This window comes from Crocodylus siamensis, chromosome 3, assembly GCF_052110815.1.
Source record: "Crocodylus siamensis isolate JL-2025a chromosome 3, ASM5211081v1, whole genome shotgun sequence".
NCBI classification, from domain to species: domain Eukaryota; kingdom Metazoa; phylum Chordata; order Crocodylia; family Crocodylidae; genus Crocodylus; species Crocodylus siamensis.
Genome location: NC_143397.1, coordinates 143,889,151 through 143,906,990, shown reverse-complemented (window position 1 = coordinate 143,906,990; position 17,840 = coordinate 143,889,151). Strand labels below are relative to the sequence as shown.

Sequence of the window (17,840 nt, the reverse complement as noted above, 5' to 3'; positions counted from 1 at the left end):
CTCGTTAATTAGCAAGGGGGTAGAGGGGGGGCACTCTGAGGTGCTCTGGGTTAGAGTAAAAGGCAGTCCAGGGGAGAGAGACTTAACGGTGGGAGTCTACTATAGACCTCCCAACCAGGGAGAAGAGCTCGACCAGGAATTCTTAGGTCAGCTCACAGAGGCAGTGAGGGCTAAGGATGTGGTCATCATGGGGGACCTGAACTTCCCAGACATCTGCTGGGAGGAGCAGTCAGCCAAGTCTGATCGCTCACGTCGGTTCTTAGCCAGAGTGCAGGACCTCCATCTAACCCAGGAGGTGCACAGTCCCACCAGGGGAGACGCCTTGTTGGACCTGGTGCTGGCCACGGGTGATGACCTGGTGAGGGGGCTGCGGGTGATGGGCCACCTGGGAGACAGTGATCATCGCTTGCTGGAATTCACCATCCAGCGTAAGGTGGCAAAGGGCTGCAGCAAGGCAACAGCCCTAGACTTTAGGAGGGCTGACTTCAACAAGCTAAGGAGGATCATTGGGGAAGCGCTGAGGACCCAGGGGGGAAGGGAATCAGATGTCCAAGGTGAGTGGTTGCTCCTTAAGGAAACGATCCTCCATGCCCAAAGGGAGGTAATCCCAACAAGGATCAAAGGGAGCAGGAGGGCACATAAACCCCCATGGCTCACTAGGAGAATCCGGGAATGTCTCCTTGCTAAAAGGGAGGCATACACACAATGGAGAGATGGGGTCATCACCAAGAAGGACTATGTTACAGTCGCCCGAGGATGTAGGGGGGCAGTCAGGAGGGCCAAGGCAGAGATGGAGATAGGACTAGCTTCCTGGATTAAGGACAATAAGAAGTCCTTCTTCAAATACATAGGGGGTAAAAAGAGGGTCCCGGGTAATGTGGGGCCCCTGCAGGACACGATGGGCAACTTAGTCATCACGCCAGATGACAAAGCTAACATATTTAACGATTTCTTTGCCTCTGTCTTCCTAAGTAGGGACCAGTTCAGCCACCTCCCTGCTGGGCCCCCCTCGGGCCCCGGGAGAGACATGCCTGGGCCAGGGGTTAGCGAGGAGTTAGTTAGGGTACTTCTGGAGAGGCTGGACGTGTTCAAGTCCGCTGGTCCGGACGATCTTCACCCTAGGGTTCTACAGGAACTGGCCGAGGTCATTGCGGGACCCCTGGCGCGGCTCTATGAGCACTCGTGGTGCTCTGGCGAGGTGCCGGAGGACTGGAAGAGGGCCAATGTGGTCCCTATCTTCAAAAAGGAAAAAAAAGAGGACCCGGGAAATTACAGGCCAGTTAGTCTTACCTCAATCCCGGGTAAGCTCTTTGAAAAAATTATCCTGGCACACATCCAGGAGGGCCTTGCGGGGGAATGCATGCTCAGGGGCAACCAACATGGGTTCATCAGTGGCAGGTCTTGTCAGACCAACCTGGTGGCCTTTTACGATCAGGTCACCAAATCATTAGACGCAGGGGTTGCTGTGGATGTAGTCTTTCTGGACTTCCGGAAGGCTTTCGACACTGTCTCTCACCCTGTCCTCATCAAAAAGCTGGGAGACTATGGTGTCAATGCCCACACGGTCAAATGGGTCGCCAACTGGTTGGAGGGCCGCACCCAGAGGGTGGTAGTGGATGGGTTCTTCTCGACCTGGAAGGACGTGGGCAGTGGGGTTCCGCAGGGCTCGGTCCTCGGGCCCGCACTGTTCAACATCTTCATCAGTGACTTGGATGACGGGGTAGAAAGCACCCTGTTCAAGTTTGCTGATGACACTAAGATGTGGGGGGATGTGGGTGCACTAGAAGGGTGCAATAGGCTACAAGCTGACCTTGACAGGTTGCAACGGTGGGCGGATGAGAATAGGATGGGGTTTAACACTGATAAGTGCAAGGTGTTGCACATGGGGAGGAAGAACCGGCACCACACTTACAGGTTGGGGAACTCCCCTCTTGCCAGCACGGAGACGGAAAAGGATCTTGGAGTCGTCATTGACTCCACGATGAACATGGGCCGGCAGTGTGGGGAGGCAGTCAAGAAGGCCAACCGTACCCTGTCATGCATCCACAGATGCATCTCGAGCAGGTCCAGGGAGGTGATCCTCCCCCTCTATGCAGCACTGGTCAGGCCGCAGCTGGAGTACTGCGTCCAGTTCTGGGCGCCACACTTCAAGAGGGACGTGGACGATATGGAAAGAGTTCAGAGGAGGGCCACTCGTATGATCAGGGGTCAGCAGGGCAGGCCTTATGAGGAGAGGCTACGGGACCTGAACCTGTTTAGCCTCCACAAGAGAAGGTTAAGGGGGGACCTTGTGGCCTGCTACAAACTGGTCAGGGGGGATCAGCAGGTATTGGGGGAGTCCCTGTTCCCCCGTGCGCTGCCAGGAGTGACCAGGAATAATGGTCACAAGCTGGCGGAGGGTAAGTTTAGATTAGATATTAGGAGGCGCTACTTCACAGTCAGGGCGGCTAGGGCCTGGAACCAGCTTCCAGGGGAAGTGATGCAGGCTCCTAGCCTGGGGATTTTTAAAAGGAAGTTAGATGAGCACCTTGCCGGGGTCATCTGACCCCGGTGCTCTTTCCTGCCAAGGCAGGGGGTCGGACTAGATGATCTACCTAGGTCCCTTCCGACTCTAGCTACTATGAACTATGAACTATAAGGGAGGTGGTGCTCTCCCCTACCCTGGGGGTATTCAAGAGAAGGTTGGATGTGTATCTAGCTGGGGTAATGTAGGCCCAGCACTCTTTCCTGCTTATGCAGGGGGTCGGACTCGATGATCTATTGAGGTCCCTTCCGACCCTAGCATCTATGAATCTATGAATCTTCTCCCATATCCCTGAGCTTGTAGATGCCTGCCTGCAGCATTTACATGTGTAGACATACCCAGTGACAACCAGGCAGGGGAAATCCCCCCATCTGGGACAGAGCTACATCCTACCTGGTCCCGCATATCAGCTGGGACTAGGCAGAAGGCAGCTCTCCCTGACAGTTCACTGCTGAGAAGGCTATCAGGGAGGTAAGGGAAGCATGTGTTTCTCTGCTCACCCTATAAGATGAAAACCCAAATCAAAACTTTTTCCCAGTTTAGTGCAATTCCAGCTTAGACAGGTTTCCATCTGTACCTTCAACAGAATAGAGCTAAGCAAAAATCCCCCTCTTTCCTACTATAAAAAAAAACGAGTCATATATGATTTCATAAGGATAAAACAGATACAGTCCTATGGGCTAGGGAGAGAAATTACACATTAACCAGTATAAGTAATTGGAAACCAGTTCAAATCTGTAACACAACAGAAGTTCAGTGCACATAAGCCACTTTCAAAATGGCCAAAAATGGTTTAAGATAAACCTGGTTGGATGTAGTATCAGACTTAACAGATTTAGGTTAAATCAGTTTATTGAACTTCTACCCCAGATCCCTCCCCCCCCAGATTTAAGTTAACTCACAGTCCCCCAGCATCCCAAGGTGCTTTGCACATCCCCCTCAAACTCCCACTCACAGGGTGGGTGGACTAGCCTTAGCCCAAACTATTTAGCCAAGCAGGCAGGCATGCTCTAGTGCCCCCCAGAATGCAGCATGTGACTGCATTTCCAGAATCAAAAGTGAATGTCTGTTCACTTGCTTATTGGTTCACTCTATGTAGCTTAGACTAACCTGAAAAGATTGAATTGACTCAGCCTCAAGCTTTTGACTTTCTGTACTTACCCTTTAAAAACCAAAGAGCTCTACTGAAACTACACTTAAAACATAGAATAGAAAACAAGGCTTATAAAAAAAACAACAAAGACAAACCACACCCTGCATGGTTTTGTTTTTTTAATAAATATCCCTCCCTGCAAATCTCTAGAAGCAATATACATTTCAATCAATTTCAATATTTTGTAAGACCGGTAGAAGGTTATTTTCTGTTCAGATCTATGAAAGCTTTCCTCCTGGATTATTTAAATAAAGGAAAAGGAATATATAATAGATTAGATAAAATCAGCATCTTAATTTATACAATGTACGTGGAACTGATGCCAGCTTCTTTAGGTTTCATTCTGGTATTTCAAGATCTTCTTTACAACCCATGCTAAGTACAGTGTGTCTAGAAAAAATGAGGTTGAGTGAGACAGAGGAGCCATAATTACTAGATGTAGATATTTCTGTTACAACTTATATCTGTTTACCTATTAGTGTATTCTGAATACACAGTGGAGGTGGCAACAATAAAAATCATTATTTCTTTCTGTGGAGATTTTGAGTAGCACAGCTAATACATTTTCTTCACTTACCCCTAGAAAAAGCTGCAAATAATTGTGTTTGTCATGGTATTTCAAGCCAACAGAACAGTATCCATCATGGTCAAAACACATACTGAATACAAAATCATGTAGGTACAGGGGAAAATCACGGGATAAAATTGCATTCAGAGTTTGTACTACTGCATGATCTAATTAAACAGTGTTTATTTTTCTCATGTTTATAAACTTTCAGGAAAAGTATTATGACTTGTTTTCCTCCTCTCCCAATCCAATAATTAGAGAATTGAGAATCATTCTACTCCCACTTTGCTATCCAAATGTTGCATCCCTCTAATGATGTCATTTAATTTCTCTTCCTGTTCAACTTCGTCATCTACAAAATGGGAATAGTCCCCCTTTTGAACAGAGAGTCTATTAAGAATTTGATGTCTTTTAGTTTAGTCCAGGAGAAGTGATAGAGCCAGGTATTTATTTTAGAGACTTGTCTTTATTTGCAAAGATCATGAAGTCCTGTTTTCCTGAATGCAGAAGGAAACAAACAAACCAGAGTTCCCATGCTCACAACACACAGGTTCTTTCAGCCAGTACGCAGTGCAAATGCTCTCTCAGGATCATGCACGTTTATGTGAGCTATGCTGGAGTTTTCTTTTGCTCCTCTTTATGTGGTGCTTTATCTTGCTTCTCAAATTAAGCTAATTCCCAGAAACAATACCTGAAAAACTACCTGAATCATTCAAACTCCTGAAAGTACTGAATTGACCTTTGTTTTGGATGTTGACATGCCTAATTGTTTCTTACAAGTAGCTTAAGTGAATAGAAGAAGTTAAACATACCAAATTCAAATACTAAAAGAGATAGTCACCTTTCTTTGTAAAACACTGAGATTTTACATAATGAAAAACATTATCTATGAACTAAGCATGATTATTTCAATGATGAATTATAACAACAAATGACTCTAGTTATCTTAGTCTAACTGCCTTCACACATGCTGGGTGTGTCTACACGAGATGCTTTACTGCACAGCAGACTAATCTGCTGCACAGTAAAGCATCACCATTTACACACGCATAGCAACTAGAGTACACTATACTAATTTACCTGTGCTTCCAAATAGTGCCTCAGATACAAATGGTATCTGGCACGGCAGTAAATGACTGTGCTTAAACAAACATGTAAATGGTGACATTGGGATTAGTTTATTCTGGCACAAATTGAGCCAGAGTATATTCAGTTTCATTAATTGCATGTGTAGATGCACCCACTGAGGATGAAGCATTTCTCATATCTTTGCCCTTTCACAGATTTATCAGACTGGGTTTATGACCAGCTGCCTGATTTCTACTCTATTGGAGAGAAAGAATAATATTATGATGATGGCACAAGACAAGAGTCAGGGACCCTGAGTTCTATTCTTGGATCTGTCGTGAAATTGTATGTTGTATGCCTCAGGTTGGTCTGAATTATTACTTGTATAGTGATAACAGTTTATGAAAACAAAAGTTCAAGCCCTAAAGAGGTTAAAGTCTAAAGGCCTGATTCCGCTAATATTTATTTCACAGAAATATATATAGTAATAAGCATTCTGCCCAGGAGCAAACATTTGCAAATTTAGGGCCAAAATAATCATTCAGGTATACATTTGTTAGAGTAGAGATTTTCTTGTTAATACAATACCTGTCAGTGCATCATTTTAGGTAATGCGAACTCCTGGAAATACTAAAATACTAATCCTAACAGCCACACCCTTGGAGAAATTGTATCACTTACCCTCAGGCAATCCACTGCACAAATTCTGCCCCGGTAACATGCATGGGATTGCTTTATGCTACTGACTTGCATTGGGATTGCCTTATGGTAGGATATGGCCCAATGCATTTTACAGAGCAACATAATATCTTAAGTATCACAGTCAGATCCAGGACTTCTAGAAATGCAGGCAAGTGAAATAGTTCCTTGACACTGTTTGGAAGGTAGATTGGGTTATCAAAACTGACTTACAAAGAGCTAAATGTGTACCTTCATCTATCTCTCTTCCAAAAAAACTAAGAAAGTGATCAAGAAGCTCACTAAGTGTAAATGAATGTATTCTTCTTCCAAAGGGAGGCTATGAAGTACTGGAGAAGAGATCAAAGGTAAACACAAATCCTGCCGAATCTGAAGATGCTCGGGCAAAGATCACAGTCTGAGTCCTATTTCACAGTGGCATTACAGCAATGCTATTCCTATCCTGAACTCACACTTTTACTCTGCCGGTGCCCCAACCCACATCAAGGTAGTACTTCCTGGAAAAGTGTTGAGCATTCTCAGCTCTATTAAAATCCATAGTGAGGAAAGAACTTCCTTAACATTAGGACATCAAATAAATTCACTGATGTGTTCAGTGACTTTTCTTTCATTCTTTATTATTCTGCTGAGCCTGTTTGGTTTATATGGCAACTGGTTGAATGAAGCCTGTCTTTTCTTCCTCTGCTAAAGAAAAAGACTTCACTAGCACTAGTAGCATCTCCATTGCCATCATACACAGCATTCCTTGGTTTTGCAAAGCTTTCCAGATCAACCATAACAGTGAATTTCATAATAGTGCTTTTTTCATCAAACTAAATCCACTGGCTAGAAGGGTGATTCATTCCTCTGTGTACTTGCTTAAATTCTTGTGGGTTATTCCTTTTCCACTTGTTCTGAATCATTATTCTGTTCATATCTTTTAAAAGACAAAGCAAACAACATTTTTATTAAACTTCAAATGAAAACTTAAATTTAGACTAGAAAGAAAAAAAAGAGACAAGGTGAAAAAGAGAATGGTGGAACACTGCAGTGGCAGCAGTCATGACTACAAAGTATAATGGTTGGAAAACTACAAGGTTTCACTTAGCAGAGCCTTCAGACTACACACATTCCCTTGTTCCCCTGTCAGCATGACAAGCAGTACTTTGACACTCACATTTATATTACCCTACCATATATTTGTCTCCAAGGCTAGGGACAGAAGTTACACATAAACCAATTTAATTAATCAGAAACTGGTTTAAACCTGTAACAGAATAGAAGTTCAATGCACATAAGCCAGTTTCAAAATGGCTGAAACTGGTTAGAGATAAACTTGGTTGAATGTAGTATCAGACTTAACTGATTTAAGTTAAACCTGTTTATGAAACTTATGTCCCAGACCCCTTGCTGGTTCAAGTTAAATTAGTGTCCCCCAGCATCCCAGCATTTTGCAGCCCTGGGCTGGGCTGTCTGCTCCAGAGAGCAGGGCTAGCCCTGCCTGTCTTCTCTGTAGCTGCAGCTGTGTGGGCTGGCTCACATCCCCCCACCCCAGGAAAACCCTAGCTGATAGCTGGGACCAGGGAAGGGAAGTCAAACTGCCCTTCCCCTGAGTATGGAGCTCCTTGCCCTGCCCTGCTAAACTTACTGCTGGCTATGACTGTGGACGACAAAGCAGGAAGTGGAAGTGATGAGAAACCCTGTGGAGTCCTGATGCTGTGATCATGGATTGCAAAACCCAGAGACCTTGGGAGCAGCACAAGAGGAAATGAATACAAAGCCCATGCCGGCTACATGCCACAGAACCATGCCCTAGCACCCCCTGGCTTCTGACTTGAGCCACTGCAGACATGTGGCTGCATTTCCTGAATTAAAAACGAATGTCTGTTCACTTGTTTATTGGTTCAATCTTTGCAGCTTAGACTAACCTGCAAAGACTTAATCAATTCAGCCTCGAGCTGAATTGTCTGTATTTAACCCAAAAAGAAGAGTGATACGATTCCTGCCTTCAAAGGTCAACATTCACCAAAGTGGCATTCGAGATAACAGGTTACAAGGGTGGGCGGATGAGAATAGGATGGGTTTCAACACAGACAAGTGCAAGGTGATGCACCTCGGGAGGAACAACTGGCACCATACCTACAGGTTGGGGAACTCCCCTCTTGTCAGCACAGAGGCAGAAAGGGATCTGGGAGTGATCATTGACTCCAAGATGAACATGGGCCGGCAGTGTGGAGAGGCACTAAGGAAGGCCAACCGCACCTTGGCATGCATCCACAGATGTGACCCTTCCCCTCTATGCGGCATTGGTCAGGCCGCAGCTGGAGTACTGCATCCAGTTCTGGGCGCCGCACTTCAAGAGGGATGTTGACGGCATCGAGAGGGTCCAGAGGAGGGCCACTCGTATGATCAGGGGACAACAGGGCAGGCCCTATGAGGACAGGCTGCGGGACCTGAACCTGTTCAGCCTCCAAAAGAGAAGGCTGAGGGGGGATCTTGTGGCCTGTTATAAACTAGTCAGGGGGGATCAGCAGGTATTGGGGAAGTCACTGTTTCCCCAAGCACCGCCAGGAGTGACCAGAAATAACGGTCACAAGCTGGCAGAGGGTAGGTTTAGGTTAGATATCAGAAGGCGCTACTTCACAGTCAGGGCGGCTAGGGTCTGGAACCAGCTTCCAAGAGAAGTGGTGCAGGCTCCTACCCTGGGGGTGTTTAAGAGGAGGTTAGATGAACATCTAGCTGGGGTCATTTGACCCCAGTACTCTTTCCTGCCATGGCAGGGGGTCGGACTAGATGATCTGCTCAGGTCCCTTCCGACCCTACAAACTATGAAACTATAAGCAATATTTCATTTCCCCATACATACAATATTTTTTAAACTTTTGATATGTTTTGATGTTTTACTGGCAACCAATATCTACCTGTTAAATTTCTATGTATAGTGAAAACCATCCCAAAATACATAACTACATCTATATTTAGAATCTTATCTGGCACAATCACTGTTACGTCTTCTAAAAATAAATTGACAGAAAACAATAAAAAAAAATGTATTTTATTTTTTTAATTCCTTATTCTGTGACCACAACTTCCCTCCTCCCTCTCCAACTGTCTGCAGAGTCAATATTAGCCCATGGAAGTCCTGAACCACAGATTCAAAAACACTACCTGTGTGGGGATATAGAACAACCTGTGGGGTAGCTAGATGCCAGAAATTTGTGGGTCTTTTTCTATTTAAATTATTCTCTGTTCAAGGACCTCATCACTATATACAAAAACACATTATTAAATGAAGATTCCATCTCATATCTTGATTTGTAAATGTGAGATTTCTGAAGCTATTTGTCTTCAGAAAAAGACATATGTGAAAGGCTTTCCCTAGCCATATCAGAGTTTCCACTGAAGAAAAGTAATCAAAACTGAATGTTTATAGCTTTTGGCCACGCAAAACAGTACTGTAGTTTATTGGCCCTATTAAAAATATGTGTTACACATATACTCACAATTCTGTGAGTCCCATTAAAGAGGAAAACCAGTCAATTCATGCATTATCCTATTTACACACAGATCCTGTGTTAAAATAATGCTAGAAGTCTGAATCGAAGCAGCAAAGTCGGAGTAACTCCAAGATGGCAGGCTGACCCCAACTCATGTACTGAAGTCTGGGCACGTGCATAAACAGCATGCCCAGGAACTTCCTGGGAGCAATAAACTCCAACACAATAAGATCTGGAGTTTATTGCTACAAATTAATGGCATATGTAGATGCACCCACTGAGACCAGAATTTGCCTGATTGTCCTTAATTCACTTCACTGAACCTAGATACTACATGGGTGAAACCACTTCATATAAGAAGCAAAACTTAGATACAGTAAAACCTGCATTAACTGGCATTTTAATCAGAATATTAACTGGAATTTCCAATATCATCCAATCCTCACTTTAGCAACAGGAATATTTGCTAAGTCTATGTAGCATGCACATCGAGTATTTTTATTGTTTACATTACTTAATGACGCTGCCGGGAGTCTGTGGGGGAAAGGGCAGGAAGAGGGGAAAGAGATCTGTGCGGGGCAGGGCAGGCTACCACTGCAGGCTGAGGCTGGTATAATTCTCAGATAACCAGAATTTTTAGATAACTGGCACCCCCTTTGCCCCACTCATGCTGGATAACAAAGCTTTTACTGTATCTGAAATCTAGTACAGAGAGGTGAGTTAAGGACACTGCTTTGGCTTTCATGCTGAGTTTTTTGGATTCTGAGCCAGACCATTAATATTATTTTAATATGCCAGTGTGAGAATGTGTGTATTTCCACTGGGAAATTCCATTCATTTACAAAATCAAAAAATTACTCATATAAGAATATATGATATCCTATGTCATTTCTGAAGAAACCTGTACATTTTATACTATATACAGATACAGTATGCCTTTAGGCAATCCTCACAACCATTTGTTATTTCTACACTATATGTAGGCATTATTCAAAATGTGGATTCTAAAATACTAAGAGACTAATTCCTGCCACCACCTAGTGTTTCTGTATTTCTCAATGCAAACTGAGACCCCAGTTCTTCAAAGTGAATGGAACTCTTCACAGCAACCAGGCTTTGCTCTATATTAAGCACTTACAAGATTGGGTTCTAATATCACACATGCAGAAAAAAGGCCAAGAACAGTCATCCACAAACTGCACTGGCCCACAGGTACTATACTGTGCTAAAAATATGCTGTGAGCAATGTCATACTTCGCTCCCCTCCTCCCTTCCTGTGGGTCATGCTTTGCTCAGTTTTAATTTTTTAAGATCCTGAAAGGCTATGAACAACATCACAGGGTCTCACAGGCAGCAAACATGTAAAGACCTCAGTTGGGGACTGCTGGCTTAGAGAAAAGGCAGGCTGTGAATATGCCAGCTCTTCCCAAACTAGGAGTTATAAGCCAAGATGGGGAAGCTGTGCCCAAACTAGGAGTTACAAGTCAAGCTTTATGGAAATTCCACTGCAGAAGCAGAGCTCACAGTCAGAAGCAGGGTCAACAATGAAAAAGTTCAAGGGCTATGGACATATGCACAACACATCAAAATGTGCATTAGTTGTAGTCTTAAATCAAAACTATTTTTAAACAAATACCAGTATAACTTTAGATTTCACGTGTTATTATAAGAATATATAAGAACATAAGAATTGCCATTTACTGGGTCAGACCATGGGTCCATCTTGCCTAGTGTCCCATGTCATATTGTCCAATGTACTCTGCTTGGTGTCCTCCCCGCTCCCTTTGTACATTCGTTTTGAACCTATGAGCTTCACTCCTGTCCCCATTTTGAGCTGTCCCAAGCAATCAGTGACATGCCCTTAGTGACTCCCATCACCAAGGGGTGATGGGGGGGCTTATAGCTTTACTTGGTGGGCTTTGGCCCAGATTCCAGAATGGTATATCAAAAGGCCTATGGTATATCAAAAGGCCAACAGTAGTACATAATGGATAATAAAAGGGAGAGTGAACTGAGTATGACTAGGTTTTTCGTTCTACCACTGTTCCTCTCTCACATGCAGCCTCTAGCACTTAAGGTCTAGGAAATACTGATTCAGAGGCTGTATCTTAGCTCTCATGCTCAATAGCTACTGATGTGCCTTTCCTCCAAGAATTTGTCCAATCTCTTTTTGAATCTAGGTAAACTGGTTAAATTCTCATGGTCCCAATCTGCTTATTGACACCCTCAAAAAACTCTAGTAGGTTGGTGAGGCAAGATCTCCCTTTGACAAAATCATGTGGATTTCTCTGGTTCAGGGTCTGCACCCCTAACTCTCATGCCCATTAGCTATTGATTCTCAGAAGAAAGGGGCATTTGTCCAATCCCCTTTTTTATCTAGTTAAAAACTCTCAGCTTCCACAACATCTGGCAGCAATGAGTCCCATGCTGTATGAAAAAGAACTTCCTTTGGGAACTGGACCTCTTGAGGTCCCTTCCAGCCCTACTTCTCTACGAGCCTCGTTACACCTTATACTGTGAGCCACCCAAATGTTGATTGCTGTTAGTACTAGCTTGGAGTTTGAAGCAGTCACACCATTAGTCTAGAAACTTTCCCTGACTGTCCCCAACCTGTACAGCTATAACTTGACACTACAGGCCTGGTGAGCAGTGGCAAGACTAGGAGCTATAACTGTGAGATGCCACTAGAGGGCTGGTGCGTTGTATCCATGCTCTGTGGTGCTGGGGTGTGAGAGATCCTAGGATACTGGAGGAGTTCAACTTGGGCAGCATATCTATGGGGAGTGGCCACATCTTAATGGAATAGGAAGTTGGTAGAGATAATCCTGCCCTGGAACAGCATAACTTTGAGTTGTATAACAAGTGCTTAAAATCACTTTAAGGTATTAATGTGTGGATAATCCCCCTGCTCCAGGAGCTGCCCAAAATTACTGTTCAACAAGGCCCAGTGATTCTATGACCCTTTTCTTGGGTTTAAACCTACTAGTAGGGGTGCACTGATAAAGATTTCTTTGACCAATGCCAATGGCCAATTATAAACCAGATTGGCCGATACCAATCTGAAAGCCAATATGCAGCCCAGCAGTGTGGAGAGCAGCATCCAGCCAGTAGGTCTGTGGGAGGCGAAGGGGTGTGTGTGGGGGGAGTACATCAAGGCCCCCCACAGTGAAGAAAGGAGTGGGGATGGAGCAGGCACTGCCCAGCTGGGCTGGGGTGGTGCTGAGCACGGGATGGAGCCATGGGCAGCTCGTCTAGTGGACGCAGAGGGGTGGGTGGCTCCCTGCTGCTGTGTGCACCCCCAAGGGAGGCATGGGAGACATGTGCCCCCCAGATCTGTGCACAGGCCAAGGGCATTCTACCCATTGTGGGCTTGGGTCCAGGGGCTACACCAGCCTGTTCCCAGCAAGGGGGCTAGGCTGGGGCTGTACTCTGGGCAGGCAGGGGCAGGGTGGGTGGTATCTCAGGGAGGGAGGGTATTACAGGGAATTTTGGGATGGCTGTAGCCCACCCCGTAGCCCCGCTTCCCAGTGCCACCACCACCTGCCCCAAGTGCAGCCCCAAGCCAGCCCCCCCAAGAAGAGGCCAGCACAGCTACTAACCCCAAGCCCACAGTGAGCAGCTTGCCCTTGGCCCGTGCACAAATCCAGGGGACACATGCCCTCCATTCTTCCCCCAGGGGTGTACGCAGAGACAGGGAGCCATCTCCCTCCCTGCCACCCTGCGCCCCCTGGATGAGCTGCCCATGGCTCCATCCCATACCCCACCCCAGCTGGGCAGCCCCAGCCCCACTCCCTCCCTCACCATGGAGGCCTCATTCTGCCTTCCCCCACACACACACACTCCTTCCCTCCCACAGACTTACCAGCTGGATGCTGCTCTCCAAGCTGCATTCCTGGCTGCGAGCATGCTGTGGCTACGTGTATGCACATGGCATTTATTGGTAAAGTTATCAGCTACACCGGGCAAAAAAAGCTGGCTGCTGATAATGTCCCTTGGATTTGAATCTGTTGAAGATTTTAGTTTGCATACAATATAGAGTTGACAGCGAGGGAGTCACAAAATCAAATTAGTAGGTACATGTGCACCAATATATTGGTCCATATCAGATTGGCACCAGCAAAAAGAAAATTGACCTTACCAGCAACTGACCTGTTTTGGCCGTTGTAACCAATAATGTCACCGGTAAATGCCGCATGCATGCACGGAGTTGCAGCATGTATGGAGCCAGAAATGCAGCCCAGCAGCTTGGAGATCAATTGATCATCTCCAAGCTCCTGGGCTGCATTCCTGGCTGTGTGTATGCTGTGGCTCCATGCACATGTGACATTTATCAGTGACATTATCAGCTACGCTGGCCAAAAAAAGCCAAATGCTGATAATATCTATATCGATATCGATCTATATCTATATAAAGAAGGATCACGTAGCTTGTGAACCTATGCACATTCATCAGATGAGAGAAAGGGGTGAGAAAAGGTCCAGTAACATTCTGGTGGGGGGGGGGGGCGGGGAAGGAAGTTGCTAAAGCTGTAGCCCAGTAGTCCTCAACCTTTTTTTTTCTCTAGACTCAGTGAACCCTTGTTGGACTCCAAGCAGTGCTGGCTGGACTTGAGACGCCCTCAGAAAATGGCAGCACTTAGCTTTCACTCTCTTTCTTTTTTGGACTGTGGGAAAATGACTAGAGCCGTGCTTCTGTTGCAAAGAACTCAGGAAGCCAAGGGCAGTGTCCCTATATCAACCACGATGGAAGGTTTTTAAGCCCTAGGTAGACAAAGCCTTGTTGGCTGGGATGATCTAGTTGAGGCTGGCCCTGCTTTGAGCAGGGGGTCGGACTAGATGACCCCCCAAGATCCCTTCCAACCTGAATTGTCTATGATCCTATGAATGTAGCTTGCCAAGGGCTACCTCCCAGCGCTGCCCTGGCGTGGCACCCTGACCCTGCCGCACCCTTCGGCGGCTCTCCAGGCACCGTGCTTGAGCATCTTTGCCGCAGCCCAGGGCACGTGCTTGCCCAGTGCTTATGCAGAGCACCCCAAATCTTTGGAGGGGGAGTGGGGAGAGCATATGCTTTGAATGGAAAAATCAAGGTTTAGTTAGAAACAAAGAGCTGTTGACCCGGGTGGGAGAAAGACCCCCCCCCCCCCCCCCGCGCGCCCAGCCAGATGTGGCTGCGGTGTAGCAGCAGCTGCCCGCCCCCACCGCAGGCACGCATGCAATGTGCTCCGAGCGGGACCGCGCTGGGGGCTCCGCACGGGCCACTGGCTGCAGGGGGGGACAAGGCCCGGCACTTACCGCCCCTGCTTTGCCCCCGCAGCAGATCCTCGGGCTCCGGGCATGCCAGGGAGGGCGAGTGTCTCCGTCTCCTCCGCCTCCCGGGCAGCCTCCGCCTTCCTCCCCGCGGGAGGATGCGCTGCCGCCTCTCCCGCCGGAGCTGCGAGGCGCTCGGGCGGGTGAGGGGCGCTTTCCCCACGGCCCAAGTCTCCCGCCGCCGCCTGCTCCTCTCACAAAGGGCAAATTCACTCGCGCTGGAGGGAGGGATCCCTGTGCGAGGACCCCCTCACCAGGAGAAGCCCTTGCAAGCTGGGGGGGAAATACCAGTTCAAACACATGCCAGAGGCAAGGGTTTCCGAGCGTGATCTGAACCAACTGGGTAGTTGGCATCAAGACAGACAAGCTTTCCAGCCTAAGCTGGCCTTCCTCAGGTCTCTCACCCAAAATGTTCTTCCTCATTCCTCAGGTGTCTCACGTGAGACAACCCTCCTCAGACGAATCCCTCCTCGTGAAGAAGGGGGACTGCGCCTGGAAACTTGCCAAGAACTTTTCCCCCAACTACTCAGTTGGTCTAATACAAACCTACCCAACAAAACCTGGCCTGCCTTCCTCCTCAGAGACCCTCCTCTGATCTCCCAGGTCACACATTCCTCCTCCAAGACCTTCCTCAGGGCTCCCTGTACTTCCTCATTCCTAAAGTGTCCCATATGAGACATGACACCTCAGGGCCAGGCCAGGTTCTTTGGGGAGATGTGATGTCTTTTATTAGACCAACTGAGTAGTTGGAGACTAGTTTTTTTGCAAGCTTTGGGGCGAATTCACCCTTCTTCGGGCCTAGGGAAGGCTGTTCTCTGCTGTTCTGAGGCTGCAAGGAATGAGAGAAGCTAAAAGTAGCTAGATGTCAGTGAGCATGTAAATAGATAGAAATTAGGAAAACAAACGGTAAAGCAGGGAAGGGAGGGGGGAAAAAGCCAAAGGTAGGTAAGGGAGACTCTACAATAGTAGTAATTCAAGGTAGAAAAGAGGTTGTCTGTGAAAAAGGAAATAGCTGGAAATTAGGAAGACAAAGGGCATAAAAAGAGGGGGGGAGGGGAGGGAAGAAGGGGTGGGAAGAAAAGTGTTGCTCCTCAGAGACTTTCTTCAGGTCTGGAGTGCGAGACATTCTCGCTCAGCTCTCTGAGGAAGAATATCTTATCCAGCAAAAGCTTGTCTAAGTTTATCCCAACTACAGAGTCGGTCCATGAAAAGAGATCACTCTAAGAAATCCTTGCCTCCTGCATAATTTCTGGATAGTGGCAGCTACAACGTCACTCTTACATGCCTAATTAAAGGTGCATACATGGTCACCAAACCGTTTATCACTGCCCCTGCTGGTGGCACTTTCCAGGATTTAAAGCGAACTGGTTTTTAATTTGTGGCAGGTGAACTGTTTTAGACAGGAGGTTTTACCATACCTTCAACTCTCCTATGAAATATGAACTTTCATGTCTACCCAGGAAAACTTTTACAATCTTGTTTCAGACTTTTGCTTTATTTTTTAATTTATTTTTAGAAGTTATGAAAAATATGTCATGCAGCAATCCTCAAACTGAGGATTGTTGTTTTTCCTCAGCCCTGGAACCCCCTCCATCTTGAAGCCCAGCAGAGGCCCAGCCTGGACATCTTTTGGAAGTGCTACAAGACCTGTCTGTTTAAGTAGGCATTTAGCACCAAAAATGAGGCTATGTTGTTAAACGCATCTCTGCTTTATTTTGTTATTCTGTTTTTATATTCTAGTTGCCCTTTCAAGTTGCTCTGTTTTTCTTCCTGTATGCTCCCCTGAGGCTTTGCTGGGAAGGGTAGCATGTAAATTGCATAAGCAAACAAATAAACTCTAGAGAAAAAATAATAAATACCACGTTGTCTCCGAAACATAATTTTAAAATGGTGAACTTATAGAACCATTCTGACACATTCTGACTGAGTTAGTGTTCATTTTCAACATGTGAGGTAGCATAGCTGAGGTAGGGTAATAGAAGAAGGGCGAGTGGAAGAATTACCAAGTTGCACCATTTCACTTCTGAACAGGTGTATCATACAGTCTAGAAGATGGTTCTGGCAGCTGGGCAGATCTGGCCCACCGGCCATAGGTTGCTGACCTCTGTCTGAGAAGGGCAACTCATCAAACCCAGTAAGTGGAACAAGCAAACACAGATAAAGAGTTTAAATGAAGCTGCATTCTACTGTTCCACTAATAGGCAAACTATGTAGTAGAATACCAGAAGAACACATTGGCAGGGTGTTGTTAGGGTTAAACAGAATTTCATTATGAAGCACTTTGCAAATAAATTATTCTTGTCACTCAAAACAAGTTTTAAATTATCTTGTATAAGCATGCAGGGAGCAATTTGTGCTATTAGGCATAATAGTTATTAATTAGGATATAAATTAACTACAGAGTGTTTCACTAATTTTCAGTTTACCACTATATTGCAAGCTATTTGTGTTAATTAGGTCAGCCAATTATCTTCTTCATACTTAGATTTCTCTTTTTGCTAACAATTAGGAGGCATTTAGGTTGAAACTGCTGTAGAAAGCTTCAAATGTTAATAATAATAATGCTTAGCATTTATATTAGGCTTTACATTTCCTCAGCATTTTATAGACATTAACTAATCCCTTTAAATGTTTGTGAGATAAATGAGCAATTATTTATATTTCTTTTTTATAGATGGGGAAACCAAAGCAGGGAAGTTAAGTGACTCACAAAAGGCACTTGTTTGGAATCTACATATGTCTTTAAGAGCTTAAAGGAAGCTCTATACCAGTTTACAATATTACCATTTACCTCATACTACAAAGGATTTTCATGATGTTACAGTTCCACTACAGGTATCTGTAGCGTGTTATATACCTCTTACAGTAGAGCCGTCAGTTTTTACGTTGTTTTTTGGCATTCAGGTTATCAAAGTCACTTTGAAAATGACACTTAAATAGAATGCTTGGGGCCTTCTACAGTTCATAAAATTTGTGCATAATTCTAAATTCCTGTTCCCCCTCCACTCCCCACTGCTCCTCTGGATCCTCCCCTCCTCCCATACC

The 17,840-nt window shown here is 45.6% G+C and overlaps 1 protein-coding gene across 3 annotated transcripts in view; it reads right to left on the bottom strand.

Annotated features, from left to right (window-relative positions):
• RNF144B (ring finger protein 144B) overlaps positions 1 to 14,967 on the bottom strand; it is a 153,722-nt gene extending 138,755 nt beyond the window's left edge. For all 3 annotated transcript variants that reach the window (XM_090039406.1, XM_090039405.1, XM_090039408.1), the window contains exon 1: positions 14,781 to 14,967. The gene's annotated coding sequence lies outside the window, so the exon portion shown is untranslated. The remainder of the gene's footprint in view (positions 1 to 14,780) is intronic.
• Positions 14,968 to 17,840: the final 2,873 nt, after the last annotated feature.